Below are 15,902 nucleotides of genomic sequence, written 5' to 3'. Positions count from 1 at the left end.
CAAGACGGTTGAAATGCCCCTTGGAAGAGCAGTGGCGGTATCAGTAGCTTAACAATAGGGTTTAAATGCCCCTTGGAAGAGACGTGCAGGTCGCAGTAGCTTAACAAGATGGTTTAAATGCCCCTTGTAAGAGCGGTGGAGTTCGCAGTAGCTTAACAAGACTGTTTAAATGCCCCTTGGAAGAGACATGCAGGTCGCAGCAGCTTAACAAGACGGTTTAAATGCCCCTTGGAAGAGATGTGCAGGTCGCAGTAGCTTAACAAGACAGTTTAAATGCCCCTTGGAAGAAACATGCAGGTCGCAGTAGTTGAACAAGATGGTTTAAATGCTCCTTGAAAGAGACGTGCAGGTCACAGTAGCTTAACAAGATGGTTTAAATGCCCCTTGGAAAAGAGGTGGAGGTTACAGTAGCTTAACAAAACTGTTTAAATGCCCCTTGGGAAACACGTGCAATTCGCAGTAGCTTAACAAGACGGTTTAGATGCCCCTTGGAAGAGACGTGCAGGTCGCAGTAGCTTAACAAGTCAGTTTAAATGCCCCTTGAAAGAGGCGCGCAGGTCGCAGTAGCTAAACAAGACGGTTAAAATGCCCCTTGGAAGAGCGGTGGAGGTCGCAGTAGCTTAACAAGACGGTTTAAATGCCCCTTGCAAGAGACGAGCAGGTCGCAGTAGCTTAATAAGACTGTTTAAATGCCCCTTGGTAGAAACGTGCAGGTCATAGTAGCTTAACAAGACGGTTTAAATGCCACTTGGAAGAGACGTGCAGGTCGCAGGAGCTTAAAAAGACGGTTTAAATGCCCCTTGGAAGAGCGGTGGAGGTCGCAGTAGCTTAACAAGACGGTTTAAATGCCGCTTGGAAGAGACATGCAGGTCGCAGCTGCTTAACAAGACGGTTTAAATGCCCCTTGAAAGAGACGTGCAGGTCGAAGTAGATTAACAAGACGGTTTTTAATGCCCCTTGGAAGAGACATCCAGGTCGCAGTAGCTTAACAAGACGATTTAAATGCCCCTTGGAAAAGACGTGCAAGTCGCAGTAGCTTAACAAGATGGTTTAAATTCCACTTATAAGAGACATGCAGGTCGCAGTAGCTTAACAAGATGGTTTAAATGCCCCTTGGAAGAGACGTGCTGGTCGCTGTAGCTAAACAAGACCATTTAAATGCCCCTTGGAAGAGACATGCAGGTCGCAGTAGCTTAACAAGATGGTTTAAATGTCCCTTGGAAGAGAAGTGCAGGTCGCAGTAGATTAACAAGACGTTTTAAATGCCCCTTGGAAAAGTGGTGGAGCTTACAGTAGCTTAACAAGACGGTTTAAATGCCCCTTGGAAAAGACTTGCAAGTCGCAGTAGCTTAACAAGACGGTTTAAATGCCCCTTGGAAGAGCGGTGGAGGTCGCAGTAGCTTAACAAGACGGTTTAAATGCCCCTTGCAAGAGACATGCAGGTTGCAGTAGCTTAACAAGACGGTTGAAAAGCCCCTTGGAAGAGACGTGCAGGTCGCAGTAGCTTAACAAGATTGCTTAAATGCCCCTTGGAAGAGCGGTTGAGGTCGCAGTAGCTTGACAAGACTGTTTAAATGCCCCTTGGAAGAGACATGCAGGTCGCAGCAGCTTAACAAGACAGTTTAAATGCCCCTTGGAAGAGATGTGCAGGTCGCAGTAGCTTAACAAGACAGTTTAAATGCCCCTTGGAAGAAACATGCAGGTCGCAGTAGCTTAACAAGATGGTTTAAATGACACTTGGAAAAGACTTGCATGTCGCAGTAGCTTAACAAGATGGTTTAAATGCCCCTTGGAAGAGACATGCAGGTCGCAGTAGCTTAACAAGATGGTTTAAAGGCTCCTTGGAAAAGACGAGCAGGTCGCAGTAGCTTAACAAGACGGTTTAAAGGCCCCTTGGAAGAGACGAGCAAGTCGCAGTAGCTTAACAAGACGGTTTAAATGTCCCTTGGAAAAGTGGTGGAGGTTACAATAGCTTAACAAGACGGATTAAATGCCCCTTGGAAGAGACGTGGAGGTCGCAGTAGCTTAACAAGACAGCTTAAATGCCCCTTGCAAGAGACATGCAGGTTGCAGTAGCTTAACAAGACGGTTGAGATGCCCCTTGGAAGAGCAGTGGCGGTAGCAGTAGCTTAATAAGAGGGTTTAAATGCCCCTTGGAAGAGACGTGCAGGTCGCAGTAGCTTAACAAGATGGTTTAAATGCCCCTTGGAAGAGCGGTGGAGTTCGCAGTAGCTTAACAAGACTGTTTAAATGCCCCTTGGAAGAGACATGCAGGTCGCAGCAGCTTAACAAGACAGTTTAAATGCCCCTTGGAAGAGATGTGCAGGTCGCAGTAGCTTAACAAGACAGTTTAAATGCCCCTTGGAAGAAACATGCAGGTCGCAGTAGTTGAACAAGATGGTTTAAATGCTCCTTGAAAGAGACGTGCAGGTCACAGTAGCTTAACAAGATGGTTTAAATGCCCCTTGGAAGAGAAGTGCAGGTTGCAGTAGCTTAACAAGACGGTTTAAATGCCCCTTGGAAAAGAGGTGGAGGTTACAGTAGCTTAACAAGACGGTTTAAATGCCCGTTGAAAGAGGCGTGCAGGTCGCAGTAGCTTAACAAGACGGTTAAAATGCCCCTTGGAAGAGCGGTGGCGGTAGCAGTAGCTTAACAAGATGGTTTAAATGCCCCTTGGAAGAGACTTGCAGGTCACAGTAGCTTAGCAAGATGGTTTAAATGCCCCTTCGAAGAGACATGCAGGTCGCAGTAGCTTAACAAGACGGTTTAAATGCCCCTTGGAAGAGACGTGCAGGTCGCAGTAGCTTAACAAGACGTTTTAAATGCCCCTTGGAAGAGACATGCAGGTCGCAGCAGCTTATCAAGACAGTTTAAATGCCCCTTGGAAGAGACTTGCAGGTCACAGTAGCTTAACAAGACGGTTTAAATGCCCCTTGGAAAAGACGTGCAGGTTGCAGTAGCTTAACAAGACGGTTTAAATGCCCCTTGGAAAAGAGGTGGAGGTTACAATAGCTTAACAAAACGGTTTAAATGCCCATTGAAAGAGACGTGCAGGTCGCAGTAGCTTAACAAGACGGTTAAAATGCCCCTTGGAAGAGCGGTGGCGGTAGCAGTAGCTTAACAAGACGGTTTAAATGCCCCTTGGAAGAGACATGCAGGTCGCAGTAGCTTAACAAGACGGTTTAAATGCCCCTTGGAAGAGCAGTGGAGGTCGCAGTAGCTTAACAAGACGGTTTAAATGCCCCTTGGAAGAGACATGCAGGTCGCAGCTGCTTAACAAGACGGTTTAAATGCCCCTTGAAAGAGACGTGCAGGTCGAAGTAGCTTAACAAGACGGTTTTAAATGCCCCTTAGAAGAGACATCCAGGTCGCAGTAGCTTAACAAGACGGTTTAAATGCCCATTGGAAAAGTGGTGGAAGTTACAGTAGCTAAACAAGACGGTTTAAATGCCCCTTGGAAAAGACGTGCAAGTCGCAGTAGCTTAACAAGATGGTTTAAATTCCCCTTGGAAGGGACATGCAGGTCACAGCAGCTTATCAAGACGGTTTAAATGCCCCTTGGAAGAGACTTACAGGTCGCAGTAGCTTAACAAGACGTTTTAAATGCCCTTTGGAAGAGACATGCAGGTCGCAGCAGCTTATCAAGACGGTTTAAATGCCCCTTGGAAGAGACTTACAGGTCGCAGTAGCTTAACAAGACGGTTTAAATGCCACTTGGAAGAGAAGTGCAGATTGCAGTAGCTTAACAAGACGGTTTAAATGCCCCTTGGAAAAGACATGCAAGGCGCAGAAGCTTAACAAGACTGTATAAATGCCCGTTGAAAGAGACGTGCAGGTCGCAGTAGCTTAACAAGACGGTTAAAATGACCCTTGGAAGAGCGGTGGCAGTAGCAGTAGCTTAACAAGACTGTTTAAATGCCCCTTGGAAGAGACGTGCAGGTCGCAGTAGCTTAACAAGACGGTTTAAATGCCCCTGGGAAGAGCTGTGGAGGTTGCAGTAGCTTAACAAGACGGTTTAAATGCCCCTGGGAAGAGCTGTGGAGGTTGCAGTAGCTTAACAAGACGGTTTAGATGCCCCTTGGAAGAGACGTGCAGGTCGCAGTAGCTTAACAAGTCAGTTTAAATGCCCCTTGAAAGAGGCGCGCAGGTCGCAGTAGCTAAACAAGACGGTTAAAATGCCCCTTGGAAGAGCGGTGGAGGTCGCAGTAGCTTAACAAGACGGTTTAAATGCCCCTTGCAAGAGACGAGCAGGTCGCAGTAGCTTAATAAGACTGTTTAAATGCCCCTTGGTAGAAACGTGCAGGTCACAGTAGCTTAACAAGACGGTTTAAATGCCACTTGGAAGAGACGTGCAGGTCGCAGGAGCTTAAAAAGACGGTTTAAATGCCCCTTGGAAGAGCGGTGGAGGTCGCAGTAGCTTAACAAGACGGTTTAAATGCCGCTTGGAAGAGACATGCAGGTCGCAGCTGCTTAACAAGACGGTTTAAATGCCCCTTGAAAGAGACGTGCAGGTCGAAGTAGATTAACAAGACGGTTTTTAATGCCCCTTGGAAGAGACATCCAGGTCGCAGTAGCTTAACAAGACGATTTAAATGCCCCTTGGAAAAGACGTGCAAGTCGCAGTAGCTTAACAAGATGGTTTAAATTCCACTTATAAGAGACATGCAGGTCGCAGTAGCTTAACAAGATGGTTTAAATGCCCCTTGGAAGAGACGTGCTGGTCGCTGTAGCTAAACAAGACCATTTAAATGCCCCTTGGAAGAGACATGCAGGTCGCAGTAGCTTAACAAGATGGTTTAAATGTCCCTTGGAAGAGAAGTGCAGGTCGCAGTAGATTAACAAGACGTTTTAAATGCCCCTTGGAAAAGTGGTGGAGCTTACAGTAGCTTAACAAGACGGTTTAAATGCCCCTTGGAAAAGACTTGCAAGTCGCAGTAGCTTAACAAGACGGTTTAAATGCCCCTTGGAAGAGCGGTGGAGGTCGCAGTAGCTTAACAAGACGGTTTAAATGCCCCTTGCAAGAGACATGCAGGTTGCAGTAGCTTAACAAGACGGTTGAAAAGCCCCTTGGAAGAGACGTGCAGGTCGCAGTAGCTTAACAAGATTGCTTAAATGCCCCTTGGAAGAGCGGTTGAGGTCGCAGTAGCTTGACAAGACTGTTTAAATGCCCCTTGGAAGAGACATGCAGGTCGCAGCAGCTTAACAAGACAGTTTAAATGCCCCTTGGAAGAGATGTGCAGGTCGCAGTAGCTTAACAAGACAGTTTAAATGCCCCTTGGAAGAAACATGCAGGTCGCAGTAGCTTAACAAGATGGTTTAAATGACACTTGGAAAAGACTTGCATGTCGCAGTAGCTTAACAAGATGGTTTAAATGCCCCTTGGAAGAGACATGCAGGTCGCAGTAGCTTAACAAGATGGTTTAAAGGCTCCTTGGAAAAGACGAGCAGGTCGCAGTAGCTTAACAAGACGGTTTAAAGGCCCCTTGGAAGAGACGAGCAAGTCGCAGTAGCTTAACAAGACGGTTTAAATGTCCCTTGGAAAAGTGGTGGAGGTTACAATAGCTTAACAAGACGGATTAAATGCCCCTTGGAAGAGACGTGGAGGTCGCAGTAGCTTAACAAGACAGCTTAAATGCCCCTTGCAAGAGACATGCAGGTTGCAGTAGCTTAACAAGACGGTTGAGATGCCCCTTGGAAGAGCAGTGGCGGTAGCAGTAGCTTAATAAGAGGGTTTAAATGCCCCTTGGAAGAGACGTGCAGGTCGCAGTAGCTTAACAAGATGGTTTAAATGCCCCTTGGAAGAGCGGTGGAGTTCGCAGTAGCTTAACAAGACTGTTTAAATGCCCCTTGGAAGAGACATGCAGGTCGCAGCAGCTTAACAAGACAGTTTAAATGCCCCTTGGAAGAGATGTGCAGGTCGCAGTAGCTTAACAAGACAGTTTAAATGCCCCTTGGAAGAAACATGCAGGTCGCAGTAGTTGAACAAGATGGTTTAAATGCTCCTTGAAAGAGACGTGCAGGTCACAGTAGCTTAACAAGATGGTTTAAATGCCCCTTGGAAGAGAAGTGCAGGTTGCAGTAGCTTAACAAGACGGTTTAAATGCCCCTTGGAAAAGAGGTGGAGGTTACAGTAGCTTAACAAGACGGTTTAAATGCCCGTTGAAAGAGGCGTGCAGGTCGCAGTAGCTTAACAAGACGGTTAAAATGCCCCTTGGAAGAGCGGTGGCGGTAGCAGTAGCTTAACAAGATGGTTTAAATGCCCCTTGGAAGAGACTTGCAGGTCACAGTAGCTTAGCAAGATGGTTTAAATGCCCCTTCGAAGAGACATGCAGGTCGCAGTAGCTTAACAAGACGGTTTAAATGCCCCTTGGAAGAGACGTGCAGGTCGCAGTAGCTTAACAAGACGTTTTAAATGCCCCTTGGAAGAGACATGCAGGTCGCAGCAGCTTATCAAGACAGTTTAAATGCCCCTTGGAAGAGACTTGCAGGTCACAGTAGCTTAACAAGACGGTTTAAATGCCCCTTGGAAAAGACGTGCAGGTTGCAGTAGCTTAACAAGACGGTTTAAATGCCCCTTGGAAAAGAGGTGGAGGTTACAATAGCTTAACAAAACGGTTTAAATGCCCATTGAAAGAGACGTGCAGGTCGCAGTAGCTTAACAAGACGGTTAAAATGCCCCTTGGAAGAGCGGTGGCGGTAGCAGTAGCTTAACAAGACGGTTTAAATGCCCCTTGGAAGAGACATGCAGGTCGCAGTAGCTTAACAAGACGGTTTAAATGCCCCTTGGAAGAGCAGTGGAGGTCGCAGTAGCTTAACAAGACGGTTTAAATGCCCCTTGGAAGAGACATGCAGGTCGCAGCTGCTTAACAAGACGGTTTAAATGCCCCTTGAAAGAGACGTGCAGGTCGAAGTAGCTTAACAAGACGGTTTTAAATGCCCCTTAGAAGAGACATCCAGGTCGCAGTAGCTTAACAAGACGGTTTAAATGCCCATTGGAAAAGTGGTGGAAGTTACAGTAGCTAAACAAGACGGTTTAAATGCCCCTTGGAAAAGACGTGCAAGTCGCAGTAGCTTAACAAGATGGTTTAAATTCCCCTTGGAAGGGACATGCAGGTCACAGCAGCTTATCAAGACGGTTTAAATGCCCCTTGGAAGAGACTTACAGGTCGCAGTAGCTTAACAAGACGTTTTAAATGCCCCTTGGAAGAGACATGCAGGTCGCAGCAGCTTATCAAGACGGTTTAAATGCCCCTTGGAAGAGACTTACAGGTCGCAGTAGCTTAACAAGACGGTTTAAATGCCACTTGGAAGAGAAGTGCAGATTGCAGTAGCTTAACAAGACGGTTTAAATGCCCCTTGGAAAAGACATGCAAGGCGCAGAAGCTTAACAAGACTGTATAAATGCCCGTTGAAAGAGACGTGCAGGTCGCAGTAGCTTAACAAGACGGTTAAAATGACCCTTGGAAGAGCGGTGGCAGTAGCAGTAGCTTAACAAGACTGTTTAAATGCCCCTTGGAAGAGACGTGCAGGTCGCAGTAGCTTAACAAGACGGTTTAAATGCCCCTGGGAAGAGCTGTGGAGGTTGCAGTAGCTTAACAAGACGGTTTAAATGCCCCTTGGTTGAGACATGCAGGTCGCAGAAGCTTAAGAAGAAGGTTTAAATGCCTCTTGAAAGAGCGGTGGAGGTCGCAGTAGCTTAACAAGACGGTTTAAATGCCCCTTGGAAGAGACATGCAGGTCGCAGCAGCTTATCAAGACTGTTTAAATGCCCCTTGGAAGAGACTTGCAGGTTGCAGTAGCTTAACAAGATGGTTTAAATGCCCATTGGAAGAGACGAGCAGGTCGCAGTAGCTTAACAAGAAGGTTTAAAGGCCCCTTGGAAGAGACAAGCAAGTCGCAGTAGCTTAACAAACGGTTTAAATGTCCCTTGGAAAAGTGGTGGAGGTTACAATAGCTTAACAAGATGGTTTCAATGCCCCTTGCAAGAGACAAGCAGGTTGCAGTAGCTTAACAAGACGGTTGAAATGCCCCTTGGAAGAGCAGTGGCGGTAGCAGTAGCTTAACAAGAGGGTTTAAATGCCCCTTGGAAGAGACGTGCAGGTCGCAGTAGCTTAACAAGATGTTTAAATGCCCCTTGGAAGAGCGGAGTAGTTCGCAGTAGCTTAACAAAACTGTTTAAATGCCCCTTGGAAGAGACATGCAGGTCGCAGCAGCTTAACAAGATGGTTTAAATGCCCCTTGGAAGAGATGTGCAGGTCGCAGTAGCTTAACAAGACAGTTTAAATGCCCCTTGGAAGAGACTTGCAGGTCACAGTAGCTTAACAAGACGGTTTAAATGCCCCTTGGAAAAGACGTGCAGGTTGCAGTAGCTTAACAAGACGGTTTAAATGCCCCTTGGAAAAGAGGTGGAGGTTACAGTAGCTTAACAAGACGGTTTAAATGCCCATTGAAAGAGACGTGCAGGTCGCAGTAGCTTAACAAGACGATTTAAATGCCCCTTGGAAAAGACGTGCAAGTCGCAGTAGCTTAACAAGATGGTTTAAATTCCACTTATAAGAGACATGCAGGTCGCAGTAGCTTAACAAGATGGTTTAAATGCCCCTTGGAAGAGACGTGCTGGTCGCTGTAGCTAAACAAGACCATTTAAATGCCCCTTGGAAGAGACATGCAGGTCGCAGTAGCTTAAAAAGATGGTTTAAATGTCCCTTGGAAGAGAAGTGCAGGTCGCAGTAGATTAACAAGACGTTTTAAATGCCCCTTGGAAAAGTGGTGGAGCTTACAGTAGCTTAACAAGACGGTTTAAATGGCCCTTGGAAAAGACTTGCAAGTCGCAGTAGCTTAACAAGACGGTTTAAATGCCCCTTGGAAGAGCGGTGGAGGTCGCAGTAGCTTAACAAGACGGTTTAAATGCCCCTTGCAAGAGACATGCAGGTTGCAGTAGCTTAACAAGACGGTTGAAAAGCCCCTTGGAAGAGACGTGCCGGTCGCAGTAGCTTAACAAGATTGCTTAAATGCCCCTTGGAAGAGCGGTTGAGGTCGCAGTAGCTTGACAAGACTGTTTAAATGCCCCTTGGAAGAGACATGCAGGTCGCAGCAGCTTAACAAGACGGTTTAAATGCCCCTTAGAAGAGATGTGCAGGTCGCAGTAGCTTAACAAGACAGTTTAAATGCCCCTTGGAAGAAACATGCAGGTCGCAGTAGCTTAACAAGATGGTTTAAATGACACTTGGAAAAGACTTGCATGTCGCAGTAGCTTAACAAGATGGTTTAAATGCCCCTTGGAAGAGACATGCAGGTCGCAGTAGCTTAACAAGATGGTTTAAAGGCTCCTTGGAAAAGACGAGCAGGTCGCAGTAGCTTAACAAGACGGTTTAAAGGCCCCTTGGAAGAGACGAGCAAGTCGCAGTAGCTTAACAAGACGGTTTAAATGTCCCTTGGAAAAGTGGTGGAGGTTACAATAGCTTAACAAGACGGATTAAATGCCCCTTGGAAGAGACGTGGAGGTCGCAGTAGCTTAACAAGACAGCTTACATGCCCCTTGCAAGAGACATGCAGGTTGCAGTAGCTTAACAAGACGGTTGAAATGCCCCTTGGAAGAGCAGTGGCGGTAGCAGTAGCTAAACAAGAGGGTTTAAATGCCCCTTGGAAGAGACGTGCAGGTCGCAGTAGCTTAACAAGACTGTTTAAATGCCCCTTGGAAGAGACATGCAGGTCGCAGTAGCTTAACAAGACGGTTTAAATGCCCCTTGGAAGAGATGTGCAGGTCGCAGTAGCTTAACAAGACAGTTTAAATGCCCCTTGGAAGAAACATGCAGGTCGCAGTAGTTGAACAAGATGGTTTAAATGCTCCTTGAAAGAGACGTGCAGGTCACAGTAGCTTAACAAGATGGTTTAAATGCCCCTTGGAAAAGTGGTGGAGGTTACAGTAGCTTAACAAAACTATTTAAATGCCCCTTGGGAAACACGTGCAATTCGCAGTAGCTTAACAAGATGGTTTAGATGCCCCTTGGAAGAGACGTGCAGGTGGCTGTAGCTTAACAAGTCAGTTTAAATGCCCCTTGAAAGAGACGCGCAGGTCGCAGTTGCTAAACAAGACGGTTAAAATGCCCCTTGGAAGAGCGGTGGAGGTCGCAGTAGCTTAACAAGACGGTTTAAATGCCCCTTGCAAGAGACGAGCAGGTCGCAGTAGCTTAATAAGACTGTTTAAATGCCCTTTGGTAGAAACGTCCAGGTCACAGTAGCTTAACAAGACGGTTTAAACGCCACTTGGAAGAGACGTGCAGGTCGCAGGAGCTTAAAAAGACGGTTTCAATGCCCCTTGGAAGAGCGGTGGAGGTCGCAGTAGCTTAACAAGAAGGTTTAAATGCCCCTTGGAAGAGACATGCAGGTCGCAGCTGCTTAACAAGACGGTTTAAATGCCCCTTGAAAGAGACGTGCAGGTCGAAGTAGCTTAACAAGACGGTTTTTAATGCCCCTTGGAAGAGACATCCAGGTCGCAGTAGCTTAACAAGACGGTTTAAATGCCCCTTGGAAAAGACGTGCAAGTCGCAGGAGCTTAACAAGATGGTTTAATTTCCCCTTGGAAGAGACATGCAGGTCGCAGCAGCCTATCAAGACGGTTTAAATGCCCCTTGGAAGAGACTTGCAAGTCGCAGTAGCTTAACAAGACGTTTTAAATGCCCCTTGGAAGAGACATGCAGGTCACAGCAGCTTATCAAGACGGTTTTAATGCCCCTTGGAAGAGACTTACAGGTCGCAGTAGCTTAACAAGACGGTTTAAATGCCCCTTGGAAGAGAAGTGCAGGTTGCAGTAGCTTAACAAGACGGTTTAAATGCCCCTTGGAAAAGACGTGCAAGTCGCAGTAGCTTAACAAGATGGTTTAAATGCCCCTTGGAAGAGACATGCAGGTCGCAGTAGCTTAACAAGACGGTTTAAATGCCCCTTGGAAGAGCGGTAAAGGTCGCAGTAGCTTAACAAGACCGTTTAAATGCCCCTTGGAAAAGACGTGCAAGGCGCAGAAGCTTAACAAGACTGTATAAATGCCCGTTGAAAGAGACGTGCAGGTCGCAGTAGCTTAACAAGACGGTTAAAATGACCCTTGGAAGAGCGGTGGCAGTATCAGTAGCTTAACAAGACTGTTTAAATGCCCCTTGGAAGAGACGTGCAGGTCGCAGTAGCTTAACAAGGCGGTTTAAATGCCCCTTGGAAGAGCGGTGGAGGTTGCAGTAGCTTAACAAGACGGTTTAAATGCCCCTTGGTTGAGACATGCAGGTCGCAGCAGCTTAAGAAGAAGGTTTAAATGACTCTTGAAAGAGCGGTAGAGGTCGCAGTATCTGAACAAGACGGTTTAAATGCCCCTTGGAAGAGACATGCAGGTCGCAGCAGCTTATCAAGACGGTTTAAATGCCCCTTGGAAGAGACTTGCAGGTTGCAGTAGCTTAACAAGATGGTTTAAATGCCCCTTGGAAGAGACGAGCAGGTCGCAGTAGCTTAACAAGACAGTTTAAAGGCCCCTTGGAAGAGACGAGCAAGTCGCAGTAGCTTAACAAACGGTTTAAAGGTCCCTTGGAAAAGTGGTGGAGGTTACAATAGCTTAACAAGACGGTTTCAATGCCCCTTGGAAGAGACGTGCAGGTCACAGAAGCTTAACAAGACGGTTTAAATGCCCCTTGCAAGAGACAAGCAGGTTGCAGTAGCTTAACAAGACGGTTGAAATGCCCCTTGGAAGAGCAGTGGCGGTAGCAGTAGCTTAACAAGAGGGTTTAAATGCCCCTTGGAAGAGACGTGCAGGTTGCAGTAGCTTAACAACATGGTTTAAATGCCCCTTGGAAGAGCGGTGGAGTTCGCAGTAGCTTAACAAAACTGTTTAAATGCCCCTTGGAAGAGACATGCAGGACGCAGCAGCTTAACAAGACGGTTTAAATGCCCCTTGGAAGAGATGTGCAGGTCGCAGTAGCTTAACAAGACAGTTTAAATGCCCCTTGGAAGAAACATGCAGGTCGCAGTAGTTGAACAAGACGGTTTAAATGCTCCTGGAAAGAGACGTGCAGGTCACAGTAGCTTAACAAGATCGTTTAAATGCCCCATGGAAAAGTGGTTGAGGTTACAGTAGCTTAACAAAACTGTTTGAATGCCCCTTGGGAAACACGTGCAAGTCACAGTAGCTTAACAAGACGGTTTAGATGCCCCTTGGAAGAGACGTGCAGGTCGCAGTAGCTTAACAAGACGGTTTAAATGCCACTTGGAAGAGCGATGGAGATCGCAGTAGCTTAAAAAGTCAGTTTAAATGCCCCTTGAAAGAGACGCGCAGGTCGCAGAACCTAAACAAGACGGTTAAAATGCCCCTTGGAAGAGCGGTGGAGGTCGCAGTAGCTTAACAAGACGGTTTAAATGCCCCTTGCAAGAGACGATCAGGTCGCAGTAGCTTAATAAGACTGTTTAAATGCCCCTTGGTAGAAACGTGCAGGTCACAGTAGTTTAACAAGACGGTTTAAATGCCACTTGGAAGAGACGTGCAGGTCGCAGTATCTTAAAAAGTCGGTTTAAATGCCCCTTGGAAGAGCGGTGGAGGTCGCAGTAGCTTAACAAGACGGTTTAAATGCCCCTTGGAAGAGACGTGCAGGTCGAAGTAGCTTAACAAGACGGTTTTTAATGCCCCTTGGAAGAGACATCCAGGTCGCAGTAGCTTAACAAGACGGTTAAATGCCCCTTGGAAGAGACGTGCAGGTCGCAGTAGCTTAACAAGATGTTTTAAATGCCCCTTGGAAGAGACATGCAGGTCGCAGCAGCTTAACAAGACGGTTTAAATGCCCCTTGAAAGAGACGTGCAGGTCGAAGTAGCTTAACAAGACCGTTTTTAATGTCCCTTGGAAGAGACATCCAGGTCGCAGTAGCTTAACAAGACGGTTTAAATGCCCCTTGGAAGAGACGTGCAGGTCGCAGTAGCTTAACAAGACGGTTTAAATGCCCATTGGAAAAGTGGTGAAAGTTACAGTAGCTTAACAAGACGGTTTAAATGCCAATTGGAAAAGACGTGCAAGTCGCAGTAGCTTAACAAGATGGTTTAAATTCCCTTTGGAAGAGACATGCAGGTCGCAGCAGCTTATCAAGACGGTTTAAATGCCCCTTGGAAGAGACTTGCAGGTCGCAGTAGCTTAACAAGACGTTTTAAATGCCCCTTGGAAGAGACATGCAGGTTGCAGCAGCTCATCAAGACGGTTTAAATGCCCCTTGGAAGAGACTTGCAGGTCGCAGTAGCTTAACAAGACAGTTTAAATGCCCCTTGGAAGAGAAGTGCAGGTTGCAGTAGCTTAACAAGACGGTTTAAATGCCCCTTGGAAAAGAGGTGGAGGTTACAGTAGCTTAACAAGACGGTTTAAATGCCCGTTGAAAGAGACGTGCAGTTCGCAGTAGCTTAACAAGACGGTTAAAATGCCCCTTGGAAGAGCGGTGGCGGTAGCAGTAGCTTAACAAGACGGTTTAAATGCCCCTTAGAAGAGACATGCAGGTCGCAGTAGGTTAACAAGACGGTTTAAATGCCCCTTGGAAGAGCGGTAAAGGTCGCAGTAGCTTAACAAGACGATTTAAATGCCCCTTGGAAGAGACATGCAGTTCGCAGAAGCTTAACAAGATGGTTTAAATGCCCCTTGGAAGAAACGTCGAGTTCGCAGTAGCTTAACAAGACGGTTTAAATGCCTCTTGTAAGAGACATGTGACTCGCCCCCTGGGCCGTGGGGCACGCGGATCTGGGCGATAGGGGAACGATGGGGGTAGTAGTGGCAACCCGGTTCCACGGCTCAGGGTGGTCAGGCCAATGGTAGTCTGCTACGTGCTTTAGATAATGTCCGACTACGCCACCCGTGGATTATGGTTATTAGGAACTGCCGCTGCAAGGCAGTCCGCTGGGGCTGATGATGGGTGCAGCTGAGGTGATGTGACTCCCCACGGCAAGAGTGCAGCCCCAGGGCAGTGTAGTGGATGTTGGGAGTGATGGTAGTGTGAGTCCCGGTGCTGATAGTGCTGGAAGCGCGAAGGAGCACACAGACAACAAGTTACAGTCCAGGGTCTTTACTCAGTTCGTTTGTTCCAGGTCACTTCGGCCAGCAGTGACCGCCTGAGCCGTGCTGCGTCCACCAGGTGAGGGGCTCGGTCAACTCCCAGGCAGTTCAGGAGCATGGCACAGGACCCCCTTTTATCCTTTCTCTGGCCTGCCTCACCAGTGACCCACTTTTGTCCAGCTGCCGCGGACCTGTGCGGTTAAACGTGGGCCCCGTCCTCCGCTGTCCTATATGGTGCCTTCCTAGCAGGTTTGATGAGGTGTCGCACCAATATATGATCACGACGACCGGTCTTTGGCTGAGGGTTGTTTCTCCTCCACCAACTTGGGATCCGGTACCCTTAATCTGCCTGACCCTGCACCCTGGATTCTCGTGGGTTCTTAGGGTCCCTTCCACCTTCTTGTTCCTGAGCCCTTCTGTTTCTCTGTCTCTCCTTCTTTGCAGTTCCTTTCTGTTTCTGTTCCTTTCTCTTGGAGCTGAGATGAGCCAGAATCTCAGCTCCCCTTCACCTCCTCCTCGGCCTCTTCTCCAGGCCCACTTCTCCTTCTCCTCTCAGGCCCCGGCCTCTTCCCTAGGCCTGCCTCTGGAGCAGCACTCAGCCTGAGCTGCTGCTCCCTGTCTTCTCCTCTCCACACAGACTGAACACTGATCTAAGATGGTGCCCACCTTTTATACCTCCCTCTGACCATGAGCCCAGGTGACCAGCAACCAATGAGCTCCTTCCTACACTCAGGAACTGCCCCCTATCTGCCCCTACAGCACTGGGTGTTCCACCCCTCCCTCCCCACTCCAGCAGGGACATGGTCGGTCGTGCCTGCACTTCTGTCTAGTGGGAGCACCGTTGAGCTGTCCCTGGGAAATGGGGTGTGTGTGCTGCATGCAGCTAACTGAGCCCTGGTCCATACTCCATCCTTACCTAGGAGTGGAATATCACACCTCTGGCAGAGGTGCAATACCCCTGTAGCGGCCGAACCCTCGGGGCGCTACACATGCAGGTCGCAGCAGCTTAACAAGACGGTTTAAATGCCCCTTGAAAGAGGCGTGCAGGTCGCAATAGCTTAACAAGACCGTTTAAATGCCCCTTGGAAGAGACATGCAGGTCGCAGTAGCTTAACAAGACGGTTTAAATGCCCCTTGGAAGAGACGTGCAGGTTGCTGTAGCTTAACAAGATGGTTTAAATGCCCCTTGGAAAAGAGGTGGATGTTACAGTAGCTTAACAAGACGTTTTAAATGTCCGTTGAAAGAGACGTGCAGGTCGCAGTAGCTTAACAAGAAGGTTAAAATGCCCCTTGGAAGAGCGGTGGTGGTAACATTAGCTTAACAAGACGGTTTAAATGCCCCTTGGAAGAGACGTGCAGGTCGCAGTAGCTTAACAAGACGGTTTAAATGCCTCTTGGAAGAGACATGCAGGTCGCAGTAGCTTAACAAGACTGTTTAAATGCCCCTTTGAAGAGCGGTAAAGGTCGCAGTAGCTTAACAAGACGGTTTAAATGCCCCTTGGAAAAGACGTGCAAGGCGCAGTAGCTTAACAAGACGGTTTAAATGCCCGTTCAAAGAGACGTGCAGATCGCAGTAGCTGAAAAAGACGGTTAAAATGCCCCTTGGAAGAGCGGTGGCAGAAGCAGTAGCTTAGCAAGACGGTTTAAATGCCCCTTGGAAGAGACGTGCAGGTCGCAGTAGCTTAACAAGACTGTTTAAATGCCCCTTGGAAGAGCGGTGGAGGTCGCAGTAGCTTAACAAGACGGTTTAAATGCCACTTGGTTGAGACATGCAGGTCGCAGCAGCTTAACAAGACGGTTTAAATGCCCCTTGGAAGAGACGTGCAGGTCGAAGTAGCTTAACA

This window comes from Phyllobates terribilis, unplaced genomic scaffold, assembly GCF_046119375.1.
Source record: "Phyllobates terribilis strain yellow unplaced genomic scaffold, ASM4611937v1 Scaffold_15__1_contigs__length_34870131, whole genome shotgun sequence".
NCBI lineage: Eukaryota > Metazoa > Chordata > Amphibia > Anura > Dendrobatidae > Phyllobates > Phyllobates terribilis.
The sequence above is the reverse complement of the archived record's forward strand: the minus strand, read 5'-3'. Positions refer to the sequence as shown.